The sequence below is a fragment of the Trachemys scripta genome, chromosome 1 (assembly GCF_013100865.1).
Source record: "Trachemys scripta elegans isolate TJP31775 chromosome 1, CAS_Tse_1.0, whole genome shotgun sequence".
In the NCBI taxonomy this organism is placed as follows: Eukaryota; Metazoa; Chordata; order Testudines; family Emydidae; genus Trachemys; species Trachemys scripta.
The window spans coordinates 70,250,931-70,275,573 of NC_048298.1; the positions used below are offsets into that span (position 1 = coordinate 70,250,931).

General features: G+C 41.1%; 1 protein-coding gene across 1 annotated transcript in view; it reads right to left on the reverse strand.

The window, feature by feature from the left end:
• PAWR (pro-apoptotic WT1 regulator) overlaps positions 1-24,643 on the reverse strand; it is a 140,274-nt gene that overhangs the window by 68,281 nt on the left and 47,350 nt on the right. The window lies entirely within an intron of this gene.

A 24,643-nucleotide genomic window follows, 5' to 3' on the forward strand; every position in this document is an offset into this window, starting at 1 on the left:
GTCACAGAGGTCACGGATTCTGTGACTTTCCATGACTTCTGCAGGTGCCGGTTCAGGGGCTGGCTGAGCCAGGCAGCCCCTGGGCCAGCAGCAGCAGTTTGGATGTGTGGGAGGGGGCTCACGGTTGGGGCAGGGAATTGGGGTGCAGGGGTCTCCCTGGCTCCCACCGGCATATCCCTGCAGCTCCTAGGCTCTCATTGGCTGCGTTTCCCAGGCAGTGGGAGCTGCCAGAACCAGTGCTTGTGGTGGGGGCAGCACACAGAGGCCCCCTGGCCACCCTTCCCCTTAGGAGGGTCAGGGACATGCCTATCGGAACCAGGTAGGGAGCCTGCCAGCCCCGCCAACCCTTTCTCCACCCACCCACCCCCCACACACCAGAAGGGGTCCCGGGCCATCCCCCTCCAGCAGCCGCGGTTCCCCCACCCAACTTTTAGTTGGCGGTATATAGTAAAAGTCATGGACAGTTGGGTGCGGGAACCGGGACTGCTGGAGGGGGATGGCCCGGGACCCCTGCTGGTGCTGTTTACTGCCCATGACCTGTCCGACTTTTACTAAAAATACCCATGACTAAAACGTAGCTTTATTAATGAGAGATTCTCCTCTTAAAGACAGAATACACTAGCATTTATAACATAGAAAATGCTACAGGCTATAGCACTAGAAGCTGAAGACCAGCCATTATCCTAATAATTCATTCTGATGGAACACAAGCCTAAATAAAACAAACCCGAACAACTGAAACCAAAAAGAGAATGTAAGAACTAAAGATGAATTCCTAAGTCAGACTTTGACAAAAAGAACTATTGACTTGATACAAGATTTCTCAAATGAAGGAAAGATTAGTGTCACACAGTATATGTATGATACTTTACTGGAAAAATAAAAACAAAGATTAAAACTCAGTGCAGATTCTGTCCCCACATTTCAAAATATTCAATTAATAAAGTGAAAACCCTGGAAAACCTCAAAGGAAAAAAGTTTTCAACTTTGAGATTAGAGTGAGGAAAGCTCTCTCAAACTATCATGTAATAAATCTTAAAGTTATAAAAAAACCAAGCAGAAAGCAATTATCTCAAATAAACTCTTTACATTTTTAAAAGGTTATCAATCTAAATTTACACAAAATGTACACAGAATACAAAACCTCTCAAGTAGTTAAGTTGCTATTTTAATCAGAAAAAAAACCCTCTTCCTCTGCTGCTTCAACTTCATCTCAAATGCACCTAATTTAGATGTTGTAGCAATCATAGTGAGACAAAACATTTTTCCCCCACTAAATATGATTAGCTTTTCAGTGCAAGGATTGTCTACTTGTTACTAAGAATTGTATTGAAAATACCCTTAGCAGTTTTGGACATTAACATCATGATTGGTATGGGATTTCCACCCTCAACATTTTAGAGAAAAATATTAAGTTAGCAGCACATTGAGCAGTGCATCTCCCCCACCCCTCATCACCATGAGCTCAAAGGACACACAATAGTGACAATAAATCGATACTGTCAAAGTGCATTACACACAAATACTCCAAATGAGATTGCAACTGAACTGTGTAGTGTCAGGCTCACTCCCTGACAGGAGAGCAGCTGTGTAAGCCTAAAACTGCATGATTACGGCAAGAGGAGGGCAGGGAGATTGCGTCCCCTCCCAACTGAAACATGGAGCAGAACCCATAGACCAGCTCGTGCTAAGGCAATTGTGAGCTGTGCAGAGCCACAAAATGCTATGGTGCCTTATGACTGCGTACAGATGCACTAAGAGAAGTTTGCTGAGATCCACCTGTGAAATGGATCAGCTGCTCCTCGTGGTTCCTTACAGCTAATAAAGCCTTGAGAAGGATTGTTCATATCTCTCTGAAATGGACAAGCTGCCAGCAATTTTCAAAACCTGTTACAGTCTCAAGAAAAAAAAAATTCCCTAGCTGAAAACATATTGACGTGCTAATATAGACGTAATATTTACAACTATTTTAAACACAAGATGTTTAACCTAATATTTTCAACAATATTTATGAAGAGCTATTCTTAGCTTTCAGTTCTAGTGACCATGGTCCTAAGTTTTGGAAGTAAAATATGATGTGATAAAATTTGAGACTTTTACTGACTTTAAGTGGTAGATTTAATTAAGAAGGTATTACTTAAAAGTTAGAAATATACAAAACCTCATTGCAGTCTGAGTATGGTTATTAAAAACAGACTCTCTTACTGCTGCAATTATCTAGACCATTAGGACATTTCAGTCAACTGGAGTGTTGTTTTGCCTTGCATTCCATTCTTCTCTGAAATAGTTTGCTTTGCTTCATAAAATGGTTCCACATCATTAAACACAACAAATACAAGAATTCATGTCTCTGTCAGCAGTATCAGCGTCCTGTACTCATGTCAGCATCACACCTCAGTGGTTATCATACTCTTCTTGCTTTTTTTTTTTTTTTTTTTTTTAATTTTGCTGCTCGATGCAAGGGATTTCAAATCTCTAAAAAATGTATTTTCCATTCAAATCACTTGTGTTCTGGTACAGCAGATATTCAATGTGACATTTGCACATCTGATCTTAATACTAACAATCCACAGAAATTCCTTAGGTTTTCTAGCATTTCAATAAATATTTGATGCTGTAGCATAAACAGTTTTTCTATAAACCTCTACTGTGGAAAATAAAAGTAGGAAGTTTTCTTCATCATTCTAATTCACTTGAAAACAGCCACAAAGATATTCCTGCATTCCCAACTCACTGCCAGTTTGCAGTTGAATTTGACTTAGTAGAAAGGAAACATTTTAAATGAATCACAGCTGTACACAAACACTTTAGTGAAGTGACTAAAAACAATTAGAGATTATGTTTTTTCCCATAACTGAAAATGGTGTTTTTGTAATGGAAGAAAAGTCTCTAACTAGATCAGTTTACACTAAACATCACATTTGAACACATATGAGCAACTACTGAAATTGCAGAATTCAAGCACCACTGCTTGTTATTTTGAAACTTATTTTTGTTATAAAGAACTTTACTGTTTAGGAGGCAAAACAGATATGATTGTACAGAAATTGGTTAGAGAACAAAATTCATTCTAGTCTACAGCAAACAAGCCTTTAATCTAGTAAACAACAATATATTAACAGCAACTTTAAAAAAAAAAGTTTGAGGTACTAAGGATTCGCTGGTGTTGAAAATTAAGCAGGCAACCACGGGGACGGAGATACAGAACTGAAATAGTTAAAAAATTTTCTAAGATTCCCTTTTATCACAAAAGAATCAGCCCAAGAACTTGGCTATAATGGAATTCACTTTGGGAGTAACCAACAGCTTCCTCGGCTGATTATTTATAAAAGCTTGATAAACTTAGCTGAAAGTGTGAAAGGACTACCTTACAAACCCCTCTTTTAAAGTCACCTTTTTTCTTAGCATTCAGTTTCCACTGCTGCGCTGTCTGTTCTTACTGTCGCACCTAAACCTGGTTTGTCACCAATCTGTCCAACTTCAGTCATAAGGCTTCATCTTCCTATGTTTGTAAAGAGTGTTATGCATACCTATGAAACACTAAATATATATATTTATATATATTTATTTAAAAAAATACAAGCCTCAAATACTATTTGGGGATATAACTTAGAGAATTTTTCACTTGACCAGAGCTCAAAGAGCCAGGAAGCTCTTTTCCCCAAAACCTTCAAAGGAGGTGGAGCCACCACACATTTATTTAGGTCATATCTTTTTGGCAATTCCTGAAATATTTAGCTGAACCTGTAGTAATTGCTTTGCATTTTTACAGAATTCTTTGTATGTAAAGAACCTAACGGCTTTGCAGAATTAGCTAGTCTACAATAGGGTTACCATAATTTAATCCTCCAAAAGGAGGACACTCCACAGGGCCCCGGCCCCAGCCCCGCCCCCAACTCCGCCCCTTCCCCAAAGTCCCCGCCCCAACTCCGCCCCCTCCCCTGCTTCCCGCGAAAATTTGATTCGCGGGAAGCCTGAAGCAGGTAAGAGGGGTGTGGGGGGAGGAGACGCGGCCCAGTCTGCCCCCTCCCTCCCCCCCCGGCGTCTCCAGCCTGGGTCAGCCAGCCCGGCCCGGTCGCCGGCCCCCGAGCCCCGCCCACAGGCGCCCGGCCCCCGAGCCCCCGGCCCGGCCCACCGCCGGCCCCCATGTCCCGATTTTCCCGGACATGTCCGGCTTTTTGGGATTTCCCCCCGGACGGGGATTTGGAGCCCAAAAAGCCGGACATGTCTGGGAAAATCCGGACGTATGGTAACCCTAGTCTACAAACACACGCATCAATACCAATTAACACAGCCATCTCAGGTGTGGAATGTTCCAGATGTTTAACAGAGAACACCAGCACTACAGAACGGTTTAGGCCAAAGAATGGTGACTGCAAGATAGGCAAACAGCGTTCAAGCAAGAATCAAATGTTCAAATTCTGCCTATTTAGGAGCTTTACAAGACTCTTTAATGGCTTGTTCAACACTCTTCCCAGGAACCTGCTCAACAGGTTTTAATAACCTATGAGAGATGTGACAAATATTTGGATCTTATACAGGGCCTTTTGTACTCCACTAAGTGCTTTCCATGTAATAGGTTAAATACTAGCAAGCAGTGACTATGCTGGATAAAAGGGCAGGTATTATGCACTCAATTCACTTAGCCTTTCAGTCTATAATCTAGAAACTATTTTACTGAAAAGGGAAACAGTGACATTAGGATTAGCCACTTATCTTTTTTTTTTTTTTATTTTTTTAAATGCTAGACTCTTACTACTCACATAAAATAAACATGAGTGTCCCAAGCAGGGGCTTCAAACATCTGATCTCAAGGAAGGAACATTCAGAAGTGCAGAAGGTAACCACATCAAAGTAGAGCATTTCAGCATCTATACTGGTCATGGTCATAAGCATGGATTTTAAACTAAGGGGCAGATTAAAGGCAGAAAACTTTTGTATCAAAGAACATCTGAATGCAGCAATGGGTCAGTGAAAAGCAGGTGGCCCACAGTTGATTACAGACTGCATGGTGGAATGCTTTTGGGTTGATTGTGATGCCTCATTTGGAAAGAAAGACAAGGGTTCAAAAAATGACAACTGTTCCTGGGGATGGAAATAGGAGCAGGACTCCTGTGGGGAACCTCAAGCTTCTGGTGGTTATAAGCCACATTTTACATGAATCTTTTCAAATTGATTGTCATGGTAATACAAGTTTTGCAGTCAGTTTTAGTGCTGCTATTTAGAAGACCATGTGTAAAAATGAAACTGAATAATTATGTAAGTTACATGCTGCTGCTTGGAGAAGCTACTATATGAGCAGCTGCAGGCACTGTAGTTATCCAAAGAAAAACATCTTTGCCATCCACTCCAAAAAAAGGGAGAGGCCGGAAGAATAGTGGCCAAGGCTCCCTTTTCTCACATCAGCCAGGAGGCTTCAGCAGGAAGAGACAAAGCTCTGCCTCCCCTCCAGCAAATAGATGGGTTGGCGCTTCAGTTTAGTAGACATGTACATGCTAAAGGCTGATACTTAAGCTGGAACTGCCTCAAGATACCACACTGCTAGAAATCCCTAGCACCATCCTCCTTCCCACAACTGGGAACAGTCTCTTTAACAAAATGTTGTACTTGGACTCACTAGTGGGGGCTCCTTTACCATCAACAGGGCTGGCCTTAGGGGTCGGAGGGCTGGGGTGCCGCTCAGGGCACAATACTCAAGGGAGCGCCATGCTAGTACCTCCCGCCCACCTTGGCAGCCAGCAAGGCTTAGAGGCAACCAGGCAGGAGAAGGCAGATGGATCAGGCTGCAGTTTTATTCATATGCTATGAGAATATTCCCAGATATACATACTCTGGGTTAAGAACAACTCTAATATTACATTTTGACATGGAGTCAATTCCCAAAGCTGCCATTCTTGGTATTACACAGTTCCATGTCAGCTTGAAGTGATGATTCCTCTAGGTAGGAACATGGTGTGGATAGCGGAGAGGAGGGTGAGTGGCAGAAGGGGATTAAACCCAGTAGCAGCAGCAGGAAGAGAAAGGAAGGAAAGTGTTTTACTTCCCTGGTTCCCACTGGGGTCTACCATTCACAGGATTTTGCCGATTTTTGTTTTTCCAGCCATGTGTACCAATAGGCAGCCTAAGCTTCCAATGACCCTCAAACCCAGTATAGGTTAAGAAACATTGCACTAGAGCAGGGGTCGGCAACATTCAGCATGCGGCTCGCCAGGGTAAGCACCCTAGCGGGCCGGGCCAGTTTATTTACCAGCTGATGCGGCAGGTTCGGCCGATCGCGGCCCCCACTGGTCAGGGTTCGCCATCCCGGGCCAATGGGGGTGGCAGGAAGCCATGGCCAGTACATCCCTCGGCCTGATGCTGATGATCTTGAGGACATGGAAAGGCCATGCGACAGAAGAAGAGGGCAGTGACTGATGAGTAATGATGAAAGACAGTGATAATGAGGTCAGATTGGAGGCTAAAATAGAGAAAGAACAAGTTAAAAATTACTTTGACACATTAGATGTCTTCAAGTTACCAGGGCCTGATTAAATACATCCTAGAATACTCAAGGAGATGACTGAGGAGTTATCTGAGCCATTAGCAATTATCTTCTAAAAGTCATGGAAGACTAGCGATTCCAGAGGACTGGAAGAGGACAAATATAGTGCCCATCTACAAAAAAGGAAATAAGGACAACCCAGGGAGTTACAGACTAGTCAGCTTAGCTTCACTACCCTGAAAGATAATGGAGCAAATAATTAAGCAAGCAATTTCCAAACACTTAGAAAATAATAAGGTGATAAGTAACAGTCAGCATGTTACAGTCAGCATAACAAGCCTTGTGGATTGGGGGAGCGGGGAGAGAAGCAGTAGATGTGGTATATCTTGATTTTAGTAAGGCTTTTGATGCAGTCTCGCATGACCTTCTCATAAACAAACTAGGGAAATACAACCTAGATGGAGCTACTATAAGTAGTGCCTAAATGGTTGGAAAACCATTCCCAGAGAGTAATCATCAGGGGTTCTCAGTCAAGCTGGAAGGGCATACCAATCAGTTCTGGGTCCAGTCCTGTTCAATATCTTCATCAATTATGGCAGAGAGAGTACACTTATAAAGTTTATAGATGATACCAAGCTGGGAGAGGTTGCAAGTGTTTTTGGGGATAGGATTAAAGTTCAAAATGATCTGGACAAACTGGAGAAATTGTCTGAAGAAAATAGGATGAAATTCAATAAGGACAAATACAAAGTACTCCACTTAGGACGGAACAATCAGTTGCACACATACAAAATGGGAAATGACTGCCCAGGGAGGAATACTGTAGAAAGGGATCTGGGGGTCATAGTGGATCACAAGCTAAATACGAGTCAACAGTGTAACACAGTTGCAAAAAAAGCGAACATCATTGTGGGACGTATTAGCAGGAGTATAGTACGCAGAGGTAATTCTTCCGCTCTATCTGTTCACACCGATACAGCTGTGACGTTGTGCAGTCTATATGGTTTTATACAAATATGATAATAAATGAATATAATGTAACTGGAATATGCTTCATGCAATAGGTCTCTTGTAAGGTATCATTACAAAGCCTATAATCTACTGAGTGCGATCATCCTATTTGTATAAATGTACCACTCTTGTAGCTAAAACTAGAAATATAAAATACAACTCTGAGGGCCTATTGTAATTATGCAAAGTGTGGGCCATTAATGGTGGTTTGGAATCTTGATGACTCCCATTAACCAGGACCATTGTCTGCAGATGGCTGTGTTTTACCTGCGAGTCTTCCTGTATGTGTGTGTGCTGGCAAGTGGGTAATGAAGCCTTGCAGTGACATGTGATCATGTCACCTGAACTGGAATCCATCTTTAACCTGGTGCTTTTCCAGTGAGGGGGGGTGGAAACCCAGAGGGACAAAGGGTTCCCGCCTTATGCAAAAGATGTATAAAGGGGTGAAACAGAACAAAGGGGAAGAGAGGAGCCATCATGAAGAATCCCCTAGCTATCACCTGAGCTGGAACAAGGGCTGTACCAGGGAAAGAATTGTGCCCAGGCCTGGAAGGTGTCCAGTCTGAGGAAAAAACTTACTAAAGCATCTCTGAGGGTGAGATTATCTGTATTCAGTTTGATTAGACATAGATGTGCGCATTTTATTTTATTTTGCTTGGTGACTTACTTCGTTCTGTCTGTTACTACTTGGAACCACTTAATTTCTACTTTCTGTATTTAATAAAATCACTTTTTACTTATTAATTAACTCTATGTATTAATACCTGGGGGAGCAAACAACTGTGCATCTCTCTATCAGTGTTATAGAGGGCAAACAATTTATGAGTTTACCCTGTATAAGCTTTATACAGGGTAAAAGGGATTTATTTTGGTTTAGACCCCATTGGGAGTTGGGCATCTGAGTGCTAAAGACAAGCACACTTCTGTGAGATTTAAAGTGCAGTAATGGGGCAATTTAGGTTGTACATTAGAAAAAACTTCCTGTCAGGGTAGTTAAGCACTGGAATAAATTGCCCAGGGTGGTTGTGGAATCTCCATCATTGGAGATTTTTAAGAGCAGGTTAGACAGACACCCGTCAGGGATGGTCTAAATAACACTTAGTCCTGCCAGGAGTACAGGGGACTGAACTAGATTGCCTCTCAAGGTCCCTTCCAGTTCTAAGACTCTATAGCGGGAGCCGGCATCTCTGGTTCAGGATTTCATGATTTACTGTTTCAGAGAAATAAATCCTTTTGAGCTTCTGGCTTGATACTACTGAGTGCACTCGGAGAATGGGTGGTTTACAATAAAAGTTGAACAGGTGGAGAGAACATTTTTCCTCCACTCTCACGATTCACAACTGCTCAACATGGTGACATGCAGCCAGTGCCTGGAACAAAACTGTTAAACCCCCATATGCACTCTGTACTGGACAGTTTATTGTAGTACAGCACGTAATACTTACTGATTGAGGTTCTCTATACAGCACTGTCAGGCTGGTTCGCTGCCCACGTCTCAGGGACCATCTCCAGCACTATCTCCTTCCTGAGTCCCTGTCTCAGGTATGCCAAAGTTTTGGCTATCTAGGGAAATCTCTTCATTGGCATTTGTGGTTGGCTGGGTGCCTTCCAAACTGTCCTGAACACAGGAGTTCTATGGTGGCCACCCTGGTAAAAATTGGGTGCAGCTCCTTCAGCACTGCTGAAGGTGTTTGTGTTCCAAATGTTTTTTTATAATTCTATTAGAGCTTTGGCACAGCAATGGGTGTTGTCCCAGGAGTGCCCTTCAACCTCATTTGTTCCGATAGCTGTTTGTAGATCTTTGCATTGGACTCCTGTTCCGATAGCCTGGACATGCTCCTCTTCCAGAGAGCAAGGAAGTCAGGACTCCCAGATAAAATGATACAGAAACATAGCAGCCATGCCCTATAACAGACTCTGGGTATATGAACTTACCTCAAGGGGTGCACCTGAGAGTGTACCTTTTCAACAGGGAGGTGACATCCAATCAAGATGACCCCAAAAAAAGGTTTCCTAACCTAACAAGGTCTTTTTCAGTTTGTTCAAGGAGTGATGCAGTTTTTGTTGTTTAGGGATTTAACATCAGGCTATCCCATGCTTTAATTATAAAATATTGGAAGTCCTCTGTCCAATATTCAGCAGTCAAGATTTCGGATTCCTGGGGGAGGCTGCCGTTTTAGGACAACAGATCCTTTACAGTTTGTGTATTTTCAGGTCACATACTTCGCAAGATATCAGCTTTGTCCTAGTAACTGTTAGTAATAAGACATTTTATTTAATGATGAAGCAAAAAGTCAACTACATATAGTTTCCTATCTGTAAAATAGGGATAATGATACTAGTTTCCTTTGTAAAGTGCTTTGAGATCTATTTATGAAAAGCAAAACGTTAGAGCTAGGTATTATATATTGAAATTATGATCTTTATATGCATGCATCCTATTGGGGGTTATTCTATATTTTATTGGCCAGGGGCTCAAGTGCTAAGGCAAAGAGTAGCAAGGCTAAGGGTAATCTTTATCTGCTTTTCTATTGTGTGTAAGGGGGTTCTGAGTTTAAGCCATTCACTCAGATTGGTGGGTATGGCGGGGGGAATGAATACAAGATGTTCATCCATGAGATGAATTAAACTCCAAATCCCATGTGGTGCAAATTAAACTGCTATTATCACTACTTTTATTCTGTGGTAAACTCTCTCAGCATCCAGTGATAGACCAAGAAGGTTACTGTCAGAAAGTTTATGGTTCAGGTAAAAACATTTAGAGTTATTGCTACAACTGCACTATAATAAATCCATTTGGAGGAGGTGGGGAGGAGCCTGGATGAGGAGTCTGCTACTCATGTTATTAAAATGTGCTTTTAATTTCTCAGACTACAGGCTAAAGCCTGTAATAATATCACTTGGAAAACAGAAGGCTGAGTGAGCCTGAGGTAAAAAGGAATGTTTTCACAGGCGCAGTTAGTAAATACCACTGGCTCTAGCAGACATTCTTCCTTAAATGGAAACTAACACTGATTTAGCTAAAAGAATCTTTTGCTACAATAGAAGTGACAGGCTAGCTATTAACCTTTGTAGCACCTGCACTAAAACCCATAAAAGCAGTAGGATACTTGAACACATACATTGCTTTTCAAGTGTGTTTCATTCTACAATACTTTAGAAAGCTTCATTTTCCTCCAATTTATGTTTGGTTTTTGTATAGCTTTGGCAGAGAGAAAAAAAACCGAAGTGTCATATACAAATATAAGCATTATAAAAACAGAAATAGCTCAACTAGGGCAAATCTTATAAGGCCTTAGACAATAAGGATGAGAGAACTAGTTCAGATAAAATCAGAACTGAACCTTCATCCAAAATTGTGGGCAAGTTTCATTTTCCAATTTAAAAAAGGATCGCTCTTAAAAACAATAAAAGTGAAAATAAAAATTATTTTCACACCCCCATCTGCAATTCCTTATTCCATCTGAGAAACACCACAGTGCTCTCTTCAGCTTCCACCTCCCACCCAGATTTCCAGTCCAGTTTGACAAAGATAATAGACTGTGTGTCATATTTTGAACTATACCACCCCAAAGTCTGGATATGCCTCTGAACTGAACATTTCTAGATCTGACTGTCACCTCACATTAACCGTACATGCTTACAAAGGACAAACTCTGTGCTTCTGGATTAGAGATTTATGAAAGCAAGAGAATTGTAGGACTTTTTCCCTAAATTCCCATGGTAGCAGTTTCCCATTTTCACTGGTTCTTCTCCACTGGTGTTAGCAATGATAAGAACATTAGTTTAGGGCAGAGATTCTACAGCTGCTAGAATTTTTTTTTAATCGCTTTGTCTAACACCACTCAGAGCAGGCAGACACACACACCTTGGTAATTAAAGCATTATCACCTTGTACACTCAACCATTACCAAACACTGTTACTTCCAGTGGAGGCTGACCTACTGGTAACGATGGTGGGAAATTTTTAGGAAGAAAAATATGGTGTAGACATGACCAGAGACTGCAACATAACATTCCACCTAACATTCTAGGGTTTTAAGCTTCTTTTATTCCTGTTTTAGGTAAATTTTCTGCTACATTAGGCTTACAAAACCGCTTGTTTTCCTTAGCATGGTTATGCTCTATCTAGACTTCCAGCACATTGTTCAGATAACAATTAAATATGCTCTTAAGGCTTTGGACAAGCCTATAATACAGAGGCACAGCTACAGTGCTGCAGCTGTGTCGCTGTATTGTAGCTACTTCCTAAAATTGACAGTAGTGGGTTTTTGGTCTATGCCGGTAATCCACCTCTCAGAGGCAGTGGCTAGGTCAACGGAAGAATTATTCTGTCAGCCTACCTGCAACTACAGTGGAGATTAGGTTGACTTAACTACATCACACAGGTATGAATTTTTTCACAATCCAATTTTTAGGTGTAGACCAAGCCTAGAGCCCTGTCTACACTAGTTTTATTACAGAGCTAAAAGAAACAAAACATGGCTAAATAAGGTATAAATTATTGGAGCTGTACTGGGTTCTAATAGTTTGTCCAAAATGGGCTGGAACCCTCTCTAGGAACAACTGAGTTAGAAATGTGTGCAAACACACAGTTTAAAAGTATTTGGGCTGCAGACACATGCATGCTATGTGCTCCACTTTCAGTACCTTAATTTTTTGTTTTGCTTCCCCAAGTTATTGATGATAACAGTTTTTGAGTATATAAATGGTTGTTACAAGGACCAGGGAGAAAAGTTGTTGTTCTTAACGTCTGAGGATAGGACAAGAAGCAATGGGTTAAATCAAAACTATGGCACAGCTTTGTAGTATAGAAAAAAAAAGTTTCCAGATTGCTTTAAAAAAGCATTGTGTTTTCTCCCTGTGAAGGTACTTCACCTTTCATTGTTCTTTTTGAAAAGCTTAACAGATTGAGATCTTTAAATCTCTCACTGAAAGGCATTATCTCCAACCCTCAAATAATTTCTATGGCTTTTTTCTGCATTCTCTCCAATTCATCAGCATCCTTTTTAAAAATGTGGACATGAGAACTGGACATAGTATTCCAGTATCAGTCTCACCAATACCATATACAGAGGTAAAATCACCTCCCTGCTTCTACTCACTATTCCCTTGTGGTCCTTGGGTGTATAAACATTAGCCCTTTTTCCACAGCATCACACTGGGAGCTCATGTTCAAGTTCCTTGTTCCTAGATATAGATCTTGGCATTTGACTGTATTAAAATCCATTGTGTTTGCCTGGGTACAGCTCACCAAGTGATCCAAATCGCTTTGCGTGACTGCCATCCTCATTTACCATGCCAATTGTTGGGTCATCCGCAGGTTTTAAATCAGCAGATTTATTTACTTTGAGATCACTGATGAATACCTTTGGGACCTGCAGAAGGCCCACTAGAAAAATCCTCAATTCAATAATTATTTCCCATTGACAAGTACTTTGAGATGTCAGCCATTTTTAATCCATTTACCATGTGCTTCACAGATATTGTACAGTGCTAATTTTTAAATCAGAATGTTGTGAGGCACTAACACCTTAGGAAAGTCTAAATATATTGCATCTTCGTAGTTACTTGTATCAACTAAATTTGTAATCTCCTCAAAGAGGGAAATCAGGTTTGTTTGACGAAACCTACTTTACATAAAACCATGTTGATTGGCTCTTATATTACTATCTTTTAGTTCTTTATTAAATGACTCCCATTTTGGCTTTTCCATTATTTTACCAGAACTGATGTCTGGCTAACCTGTTTATATTTACCCAGGTCATCCTTTTTGCCCATTTGGCCTTTTTGAATTTTGGCATAACATTAGCACTCACTCAGCATTCTGAAATTTTCCCAATATTCCAAGATCTATTAGAAGTTGTCAGCCACACCAACAATCTTCTCAGCCAACTCCTTTAGAACTCCTACATGCAAGTTACCCAGGCCAACAGATTTAAAGATGCTTAACCCTAGTAGATGATGTTTAACAGCTTCCTTGGTGACCAATGAAATGGAAAGTATTTCATCATCCCCTAGTGATGTAAGTGCACAGCTTTGTTCCAAATACAGAACAAAAATATTTATTGAACACTTCCTCCTCCTCCTCATTCATGGCAAACACCTTGCCATATGCCAGATTAGTCCTTCATGTAAGCAGAACTTGGGCAAAACGGAAGGGAAAGGGGAGTAGCATGTCTTGATTTAAGACACCTCCTTGGGGACCCCTTTGTTAGAGACATGTAATCTGCACTGAATTCACTGAGTGCATCTGTATCCCTAATGTTCAGTTTTCCCATGAGTGCAAGCTTTGAATATTACTCATCTCCCCCTTCATGAGAAAGCTGAAAACCATTAACTGAGCCACTTATTGCCCAATTCTAATGTTAGACTAACTCCATGAGTATCACTACTTATTTTTACTAATGATATGATCCAAATTGGGACCTCAGAGAAATCTTACCCAAGATTTCTTTTAAATGTACAGCCAAGCCATACCTTTGATTTTTAAAGTATTTCCTGATGGTTTAATTCATAATCCCCCACTTCAGCAGAAAGAGTACAGTGTGCCCCACTGCATCAGAATAATTACAGTAGTGGCTAGTTTATACTGGGGGCTTTGGCCCTTTTTCTTAACCTATGATTGCTTAAATGCATGCAGGATCAGGCTCTAAACTAAATACCAAAATGTATTTGCAAAGAATGCACATTTTGAAGCAAGTCTTTTCAATCTGTGTGAAAACCCCTAGAACAGATACCATGCATTCCTAGGAGGACTGAAATTTGTTTGAGGAACAGCAAAACCTGGGTTTTGGGCAATGGTTTGGATTTAAACCTTTTAAAAGTTACATTTTTAAACTTTTGAAATATTCTATCAGTTCTGCTGATCACTACCAGATGAGGACAAGAAATCTGTAAAAACTGACTTTACATAGTGTATGAGATTTTTTTTAAAAAAAATATGCAGGCTTAGTATGCTGTATTTCTAAAGTGTACTTAGCTTAAATGTTTTATACTTTTAGTAAGTTCAGATTCCAGAGTAGGTTGTTGATTTCAACTGAATCTTTGAAAAGTAATAATTTGAATAGTTACCTGTAAATTTTTATATTCTTCAAGTGGAATTCCTAAGAGGTTTTTGGTTTTATTGTTGCTGGAATTTGTTTAAAGGCAATTTCCTGGTTGCGTATGCCAAACCTGATTTCCCTCCCACCTGCCCAACTATAAATCAGTCATTAGAATAAAATAGATGTTATTAAAAAATATCAAAGAATCTCAAAATAGTCTTACTAAATCCACCTCCCTTCTCAACTATTCAGCTTTCAGTCTCTCCTCTTGTGGTAACATAACTTCATTAGTTCTCCATTCACCGTGGAGTGATCCATGGTAAACAAGGCCAGAATTATCTACCATAAAAACAAGTATAGTAAAACGGCATGGCTGTAAAGTAATTTAGAATGGTCTGTAGGCAATACATAAAATTATACCACCAAAAGGTAGGGGAAGGGAGGTAGGATACAAGGGATTTTTTTTTTTTTTGACAGTAGATTTTTTTTTAGTTGTTGCTGTGGCACTCAGCAGCCAAATGCTACACCAGGATTAACCAATGGGAACCACTTTTTAAGGAGAGAAAACATTGGTAGCTGGGCGCTGCAGCACTACCTGGATGTATGGTCCATCCCACCGACTGTCTCTTAATCCAAGTCAAGGGGAAGACTGACTCAATACAAATATTCATAGGATAATAATGAAAATTGGCATAAAGCTAGAGATAAGGACAGCTACTGACAGTTTCCCAATAATTTTAGCCTTTTTTGAGCAGCTAAGGACTATTCCGATAATAAGAGGTATGAAACAACAAAATTAAACATTAATATTTACACAACTTCACAACAGAAAACAGACTGCAACAAAGTAGTAAAATAGGTATTTTTAATTCTATAGACACTTTTCATTTAAACATTATAACATCAGTAGTTACTGTCTCTATTTAGACCAGCTGCAAGTACTGTACTGAAGTCTTTCTTTCCAACTGCTCTTTAAACAATATTTGCCAGAGAGAGGGGATTGAGTGACAGTAATCAGCATGGAGGAGCAGAGGGCCCAAGGCAAAAGCAGTGAGCGGAGGACCTTAACATGGACATTAATTCCCAGAAAATGTCAGACCCCACTATCATAACTGTGAAACATTTGAGATTAGTAAATAAAAACAATTGAGAATTTAGTGTTTTATTCCTGTGACTGAAGTAAGCTGTGGGGTTTGTTTTGCTTTAAATACCACACATTTCACAGCAGTTGGCAAAAGGTTGAGTAAAAAAGGGAAGTAGGACTTTACATCTAATGGAATTTAAGAACTCCCATTTATAGTTCAAATCATAAGTCTAAAGAATAAAAGTGATGAGGTTTCAAATCCATGATTTATAACGTGCAAGGATAATGCACAGCTCATGCATTAAGTTACCCTGACATGATTCACATTAATCTAACTATCTCTACAGAACCAAAATGTTACATGACTTATATTCTTGGAAAATAACAACACAATAGTTCATTCCTTTTGACAGTCACACAATCTTCAGTTTAATAAAAATTAAAGTATTTTACATATATAGCTTTTCAATTGCAAAATAAGGAGGAAGAGGAAGTGCTTTTATTTAGCTTTCTTTGAGAAGTACACCATGACATGAAAACATGTTATACAGCATGCGTATATTTGCCATTTGCATACGTAAAGACACATGGAGGAAAAGTCAGATATTTGGGCTAAATGTTAGGTGAACCTAGGGTTACCATTCGTCCGGATTTACCCGGACATGTCCTCCTTTTTGTGCTAAAAATAGCGTCTGGGGGGAATTTGTAAAGCACTCACAATGTCCGGGATTCCCCCCCTCCCCCGGCAGAGCAGAGCGAGCGGCTGGGAGGGCTGCAGGAAAGTCCCGGGCTGGACTCCGGAGCAGCTTCCTCCTCCCTCCCTGCATTCTGAGCAGGCAGCTCCTCCTCCTGCAGCCCGGTCCGGCAGCACTGTGCAGGGCCAGGAACCGGGTTTTGTTGTGCAGGGCCAGGGACCGGGTTTTGTTGTGCTGGGGAGCTCAGCCATGTGTCCGGCTCGCACAGAGCCCAACACCCTGTTCTGAGCAGCAGGGTAAGGGGGGGCAGGAGAAGGGACAGGGAGATTCTGGAGGGGGCAGTCAAGAAACGGGGGGGGGGGTTTTTGGAGGGAGTGGAGAAAGTTTTGGGCAGTCAGGGTACAGGTAGGGGGTGGGGTTCTGGAGGGCAGTTAGGAGCAGGGGTCCCAGGAGGGGGCAGTCAGGGGACAAGGAGCGGGGTGGGGGGCTGAGAGTTCTGGGGGGGAGCTGTCAGGGGGCAGGAGTGGGGAGAGGGATCGGAGCAGTCAGGGGACAGGGAGCAGAGGGGTTTAGATGGGTTGGGAGTTCTGGGGGGGGACTGTCAGGGGGCAGGAGTGCGGTGAGGGATCGGAGCAGTCAGGGGACAGGGAGCAGAGGGGTTTAGATGGGTTGGGAGTTCTGGGGGAGGCTGTCAGGGGTTGGGGAGTGGTTGGATGGGGCGTGGGAGTCCCAGGGGTCTGTCTGGGGGTGGGGGGGTGGATAAGGGTTGGGGCAGTCAGGGGACAAGAGGCAAGGAGGCTTAGATAGGGAGTGGAGTCCTGGGGGGCAGTTAGGGGCAGGGGTCCCAGGAGGGGGCAGTCAGGGGACAAGGAACGGGGGGAGGGTTGGGGGTTCTGGGGGGGCGGGAAGTGGGAGGGGCAGGGGCGGGGCTCCTCCCGTCCTCTTTTTTGCTTGTTGAAATATGATAACCCTAGGTGAACCCGAAGAGTTCTGTATAAGCCTGAGAGCTTGTCTCTTTCAGAACAGAAGTTGGTCCAATAAAAAAGCATTACCTCATCCACCTGTATCTAATAGCCTCATTTTATGTATTTATATAGATTAGGGCTGCCAAACAATTTTAAAAATTGCAATTAAACAGGAGAAAAAAATAATCGCCATTTTAATCGCATTGTTAAATACTAGAACACCAATAAATATTTTGGATGTTTTCTATATTTTCAAATACACTGATTTCAGTGTCAAATATTTATAAATATTTGCACTGTAAAAAAAAGAAATAGTATTTTTCAGTTTACCTCATACAAGTACTGTAGTGCAATCCTTTATCGTGAAACTGTAATTTACAAGTGCAGATTTTTGTGTTACATAACTACACTCAAAAACAAAACAATGTAAAGCTTTAGCACCTACAAATCCATTCAGTCCTACTTCTTGTTCAGCCAATCGCTAAGACAAAAAGTTTGTTTACATTTACAGGAGATAATGCTGCCCACTTCTTATTTACAATGTCACCTGGAAGGGAGAACAGGTGTTCGCATGGAATTGTTGGAGCAGAGGTTGAAAGATAGTAACATGCCAGATAAGGGGGATACAAATGGTTAGCCTATCTGGCACATAAATACTTTGCAATAACAACAAGTCTGCATTTGCAAGTTTCACTTTCACGATAAAGAGATGCAATAATGTACTTGTATGAGGTGAACTGAAAAATACTCTTGCTCCCAGGTCTGCAAGATTTAAAAAAAAAAACTGCACTGCCTTTTCAGAGCAAGCCCAAACCAAGCCAATCCCATTTCGGAGGCACTGCTAATCAAGCCAAAAACAAGCCGCACACTTCAATGACAAAGCTACTTAAAGAAAAGCAACAGGCTTAATTTAAATGATGGGCAATTACATACACAAAGAAGCCAATATAGGCTTGCTAAAGCACAAAAACAAAACAAAAAAACCCAGCCCATCCCCACCTGGGAAAAACCCCAAAAGAAGCAACAGGCTACTTAAAGAAATGAATAGGCAATTAAAGTAACAAAGAAACCAATATCCGCTTTGCTGGGAGCTGCCTTGGCAACAAAATATATTTGTAATAAAAAATAATATAAAGTGAGCACTGTACACTTTGTATTCTGTAATTGAAAATAATATATTTGAAAATGTAGAAAAACATCCAAAATATTTATTATAAATTTCAGTAGGTATTCTAGAATTGTTTAACAGTGTGATATATAAATAATTAAATAAATGGCATTTGGCCCAGCAATTTTGCAGAAAATGTTTGGGCAATTAAGATGAATTTAAGACAAAGGATAGAGGGAAAAAACGATATTTTTACTAAGTTATAACAAAAAATGTTTTAGTTCAATTATGGACTCAAACTCCACATCTTACACTGAAAGACAGCCAGCTATTCACTGTTTTTCTTTTTTTAAAGATGTTCTAACCTATTTACAATACACTACCATAAAAAGGTTCACAGATTAAGTGGCTATAAGTTATAACATTTATCATAGAAGATGCAACTTCCAAAACCTTTCTTAAATCCTTGACATGCTTTGCCTTAGAACCAAGTCCTCACCTCATTCCTTTAGAAAAGGATTTAATTTCCATATTAGCAAAGTTAGCATGATCTCAAATTTTGTTTATTGTAATAGTTAAGAAAACATGAAGGGAAAATTCATGTGTGCACTAATACAATAAATTATTTTTTAATAAAACTGGTTAGGTAACAAAACATGATACTTGTATTTGCAATTAAATTATTTCATATCAATGAAGGACATCTTCAGAGCAAAATAATACCCTGCCCAAAGAAAAAGACATTTTACTTCATTGTGTAAAACAGCTGTTACCCCATATTGAGCCCAATAACTTGTCCAAGGCTAATGCATATCTTTCAGAAAGTCAGTCATGAGCTAAGATACCAAAAGATGGAGAGTCTACCACTTCCCTTGTTAGTTTGTTCCAATGGTTAATCACTCTGTTAAAAATTGTGCCTTATTTCTAACTTGAATTTGTCTGGCTATGCTTTCCAGGCATTTCGCTTTGTTATACTTTTCTCCACCAAATTAAAGAGCTCTTTAGTATATGCTCTTTCTCCATGAAGGTATACTGTGCAAACAGTGTAATCAACTCTCAATCTTCTTGAGAAGCTAACCAGATTGATCTCCTTAAGTCTCTCACAGTAAGGAAGTTTTCTCCAGCCTTTGAATAAATTTACACGCCTCTTTTTTGCACCCTCTGAGTCATCTGCACATTTTTATCAGCAACGGTTTGGTATTTACTATCTGATAAATCAATAAAAGTATTCAATAACATCCAGGCTAGTAACACCCTTCGGAACCCCACTAGAAACATAGTCATTGAATAATGATTCCACATTGAAATCTCAGTTAACCAATTCTTAATCTATTTAATGTATGCTTTATTGATAAAATAAATAATTCCTTGGTAACAGAGATAATGTTAACAGATTTTAGGATTACAGGATGGCTTTGTGGGCTTTCCCTAGATTGCTCTGAGAGACTCCCTGGGTATGAGAAGCTCAAGTAATTTATTCTTTTTGACCATGTGGCATCACATCCCTTGTGTTGACAGTTAAAGCACATAACTTGCCCACATAAAAGTTTACAACCAGCATCACTAAAGAATCTTGACAGAATGATAAGGAGCAACCACTCTTGAATGATTCTGCTATTAGTCTACCACAGGCATGATGAAGAAAAAAAAAAAAAAACCCCGTCATCTACCTTTCGTAACTATTGTTCTTTGAGATGTGTTGATCATGTCCATTCCATTCTAGGCATGTGCGTGCTCATGTGCACAGCCCTTGGAGATTTTTGCCTTAACGGTATCCGTAGGGCCAGCAGTGGTGCCCTCTGGAGTGCCGCGCTCATGCTGCGGTGTATCAGGCGCTGCCGGCTCTACCCCTTCAGTTCCTTCTTACCGACAATTCCGACAGGGGCAGGAGAGTGGGTAATGGAATGGACATGAGCAACACATCTCGAAGAACAACAGTTATGAAAGGCAGGTAACTGTTTTTTCTTCTTCAAGTGCTTGCTCATGTCAATTCCATTCTAGATGACAAGCAATATCAATGGAGGTAGGCATGGAGTTCACCGTCATGCAGCTTGTAGCACAGCTCTGCCAAAGCTAGCATCATCCTGAGCTTACTGGATCAATGCATAGTGCGAAGTGAATGTGTGGACAAATGACAAGGTCATGGCCTGACAGATCTCTTGGAACAGTACCTGAGCAAGGAAAGCTGCCAAGGATACCTGCACCTTAGTCAAGTGAGCAGTCATTATCGGCAGCAGGGACACCTTCGCTAGCTCATAGCAGTAGCAGATACAGGCTGCGATCTACAAAGATATTCTTTGGGCAGACACGGGGCAACCTTGCATCCCGTCTGCCATCGCCACGAACAACTCCGTTCACTTACGGAATGGCTTTGTTCTATGTCAGGGGTCAGCAACCTTCCAGAAGTGGTGTGCCGAGTCTTCATTTATTCATTCTAATTTAAGGTTTCGCGTGCCAGTAATACATTAACGTTTTTAGAAGGTCTCTTTCTATAAGTCTATAATATATAATTAAACTATTGTTATATGTAAAGTAAATAAGGTTTGTAAAATGTTTAAGCAGCTTCATTTAAATTTGACGCGGGCACTGTGAGTGCCACTGAAAATCAGCTTGTGTGCCGCCTTTGGCACACGTGCTGTAGGTTGCCTACCCCTGTTCTATGTAGAAGGCCAGAGCACATCTGATGTCCAGGACATGCAACCTGCATTCTTCATTCGTCGCATGGGGCTTAGGACAAAGAACCGGCAAATATATATCTTGACCAGTATGGAACTGGGAGATAACCTTGGGCAGAAAGGCTGGGTATGGACGCAGCTGAACCTTGTCCTTATAGAAGGCAGTGTAAGATGGTTCAGATGTTAGCGCTCTGATTTCGGACTCGACGGGCCGAAGTTATGGCGACTAGGAAGGAGATCCTCCAGGAGAGAAGCAGTAGAGAACAGGATGCTAGGGACTCGAAGCGGGGACCCATGAGTGGTGACAGCACAAGAATCAGGTCCAAGGGGGTACCAGATCCCCAACATGTGGGTAAAGGCGCTCCAGGCCCTTCAGAAACTGTGCAGTATAGGGGGGCAAAAACCGACCTGCCTCGAAATGGAGGATGGCTCTTTATGAATGGTAGTGTTACAGCTAAAATCTGGTTTCCATGCTGCCCCATCCCCTCAAACTTGCCCTTTTACAAGGACTATCTAAAGCAGAATCTTTCTAGATGATCTCCAAAATGAAATATTTTTTACAAGCAACAAGAATACTCTTTCCTCAGTTGAGGACAAAGACTTGTTCCTGAAAAGCTGTCAAGGCAAAAGAGGTATTGATGGCTTCTGGGGACTTGAATGAGGATGTTGCCCATGTCAAAGTAAAGGAAAATGCCTTTAATCAATAAGAATGCTATCAGAATGACTGGTATCCCTTGGGAAAGTTCCAGACAAAAAAGGAATTAAAGGTCAAATAGACTAAGCATGAATGCCAACTATGTAGTTTGGATTGAAACCTCAGTAACCTTGGGTGTCTGAGTTTGATGAATATGTCCGTGCATGTATTTCGTGATCAACTGACGTGAAGAGTATGTCTCCTGGAGACAGAGCTCCATGGCATAACAGAAGTCCTTTCATCACAAATTCTGAGCATTTATTGGCATATATCCAATCCCAATAACTACTGGTCATCTTGAATACTCAAGAAATTTTCAGGTTCAAACACCCCAATCTCAAAATGAACAATCTAAAAGATATGACCTAGTTCAATCACAAGTTACTCAACTTGGTGAAAAAATTACTGGTGAAAGTCTATAACCTATCTGCAAGTGGCCCGACAGATAATCACAATGGTCACTTCTGACCTTTAAAAAAAATCTATAAATCATCATTTAAGTTTCCTGGGATTTTGAAGTATCCCAGGAGATCTAGGATAGGACATATCTGAGGTTGGGGAGGGGGAGGGGGGAATTGAACTCTAAGCTTCCCTGAGCCAACATTATATTGGACCTCTTTCCTAGGTATCTGATAACAGTTCTGCAAAGGGAGACATTACAGATTTGGGAATGAGTTTTATTGTTCCTGTTCCCTCTGGCTGGCTTTTTTCATGATGTGGACATTGAATAATTAGAGCCATTTCTGCAAAGCTTATTCTGTTAATAGGCCCAAAATGAACTCTTATTTTCTGGTTTATTTAGTTATTAACTTTTCTACATTGTAAGCAAAAGCCTAGCTTAGTATTTCCTAAGGAGCTTCCTTGCACAGAACTTTGAAGCAGAGAGGGTTTTGCCTGAATTGGGCATAAATCCAGACAGGTCTTCTGAGAACAAAGGAATCAACAGACCTGGAAGAAATAAGTAATCAGAAGCACCATTTGCCATGAAGGATGTTGCAAGAAACATTTCCTAACTGTGCAGCAAAAAAGCTGCTCATTTCAAAGGATCATACGCCAAACAAATCATGGCTTTAACAAAGAAAGTTGATATTTATCCCTGATTGGAACGGAGAAAATGTCAGTGTTTCACATAAGTGAATCCTTTATCTAGTTATAGGTCTGTTTTATATAAAAATAGCCATGTATAAAGCAGGAGGGAACTACTACATCCAAATCTGACTATAAAAGACTGTTCTTATCAAGTTTGTCAAATTTCACAAATTGGCAGTTCACTGGACTGCTCCCACTCAGTCTGACCTCTGTTTAGAGGAATGACTCAACATTTCACATAGACATACCAAATCCCTCAATAAAACTGTATACTAAAAATAGGTTAATTTAATGTATACTCTCCCCCCCCCCCACCACCACCAAATGGCCAACCCTTCTCCACCCCACCCCCCAAGTGTTGTAAAGAGGCATTAGATTTCTGACAAGGATAATACAGTAAATATGTGCTTTCAAGAATGCACACTCCAGAGCACCGCTTGGAGCATTAACCATGTAAAACTAGGAGCCTGCTGGTCTTTTTTCACTGCTACTAGCTTTCACATGACCCTGGAAGAATTTTTTTTTTTTTTTTTTTAAACTACATCCTTCTCAACCATCTATTTCAAACTTCATGCACACGCTACAACTCCATGCAAAGGGCACACTCTGAACACTAGCATGTACATTCTCAGAGCACATGAAATATGAATTGAATGATCAAGTGAACCTGACCTTTCAGGATACAGTAATATACGCATAAACACATCTCCCGCTCCCCCCCTCAATTTCTCATTTAGCAGACACACTCCTACCTACACCCAAGAATAAGACTAACCTGAATTGTACATGATTTTATCAAAAGATGAAGTGACTACACAAGAGATTACACAAGAATGAATCCAGTGATGAGAATTCAGTAAACTGGAATCAGTTGCCTAACCAAGTTTATTTTTCATTTCAATAGATGTACCCAGATATACATATGACTACTACGACCAGTTGGCTCTGTGATTCAGCACAAAACAAGACGTTATAGGCCAATTTTTAGAGTTCACCAAAAAAATGATTTCCCCGTCTCCAAATTTCCAGGTAATGTTTTAGGAGTCTGACATGTCCTACTTAGCTATATTTCTTAAACACATACTTAGTTTTATGTAAGTGTTATGGTGTTGATTTGTTTACCTACTCTTCCCAGCTTCCTTAAATCTTTTACAAAGCCCTACCCTATATACCGTGAAATCCGATCTCTCCCGGGAAATCCAGGGACTCCTACCCTATGCAGGCTGCAGCTGCTAGTCTTGGCCAGGGATAGGGAGGGACAAGTCTTCCTCTTCCCCTGTTGGGGCTGCTCCCGGGGCGGGTCAGACACACATCCAGGAAGCTCCCCCGCTGCAGGAAGCTCCCCTCCTGGAGAGGCTGCGCCTCCAGCTGTCAGCCCCCAACCCAGGCGGGAAGCTGCCAGGGAAACTGGACATATGGTAACCCACTCCCCCCATAGCTTGCAACCCTCACTTCTGAGCTGCTGCTGGCAGCAGCGCTGGCTTTAGAGCTGGGGGCCTGGCCAGCAGCCTTCCTCTCTGGTTGGCCAGCTCTGAAGGCAGTGTCCCCAGCAGCAGCAGCACGGCAGACGTAAATGTGGCAATCCCACAATCCCCCTACAATAGCCTTGCAACCCTCACCCCCGACCACCTTTTGACTCCCACGGTTACAATATTGTGAAATTTCAGATGTAAACATCTGAAAACGTGAAATTGTCTAATTTTAAATTCCCCTGGCCATGAAATCGTCCAAAAGTGCCCTACCACATTTACAGTCCTTAACTATAACCTATAATCAGCAGCTACATTAAGGCTCC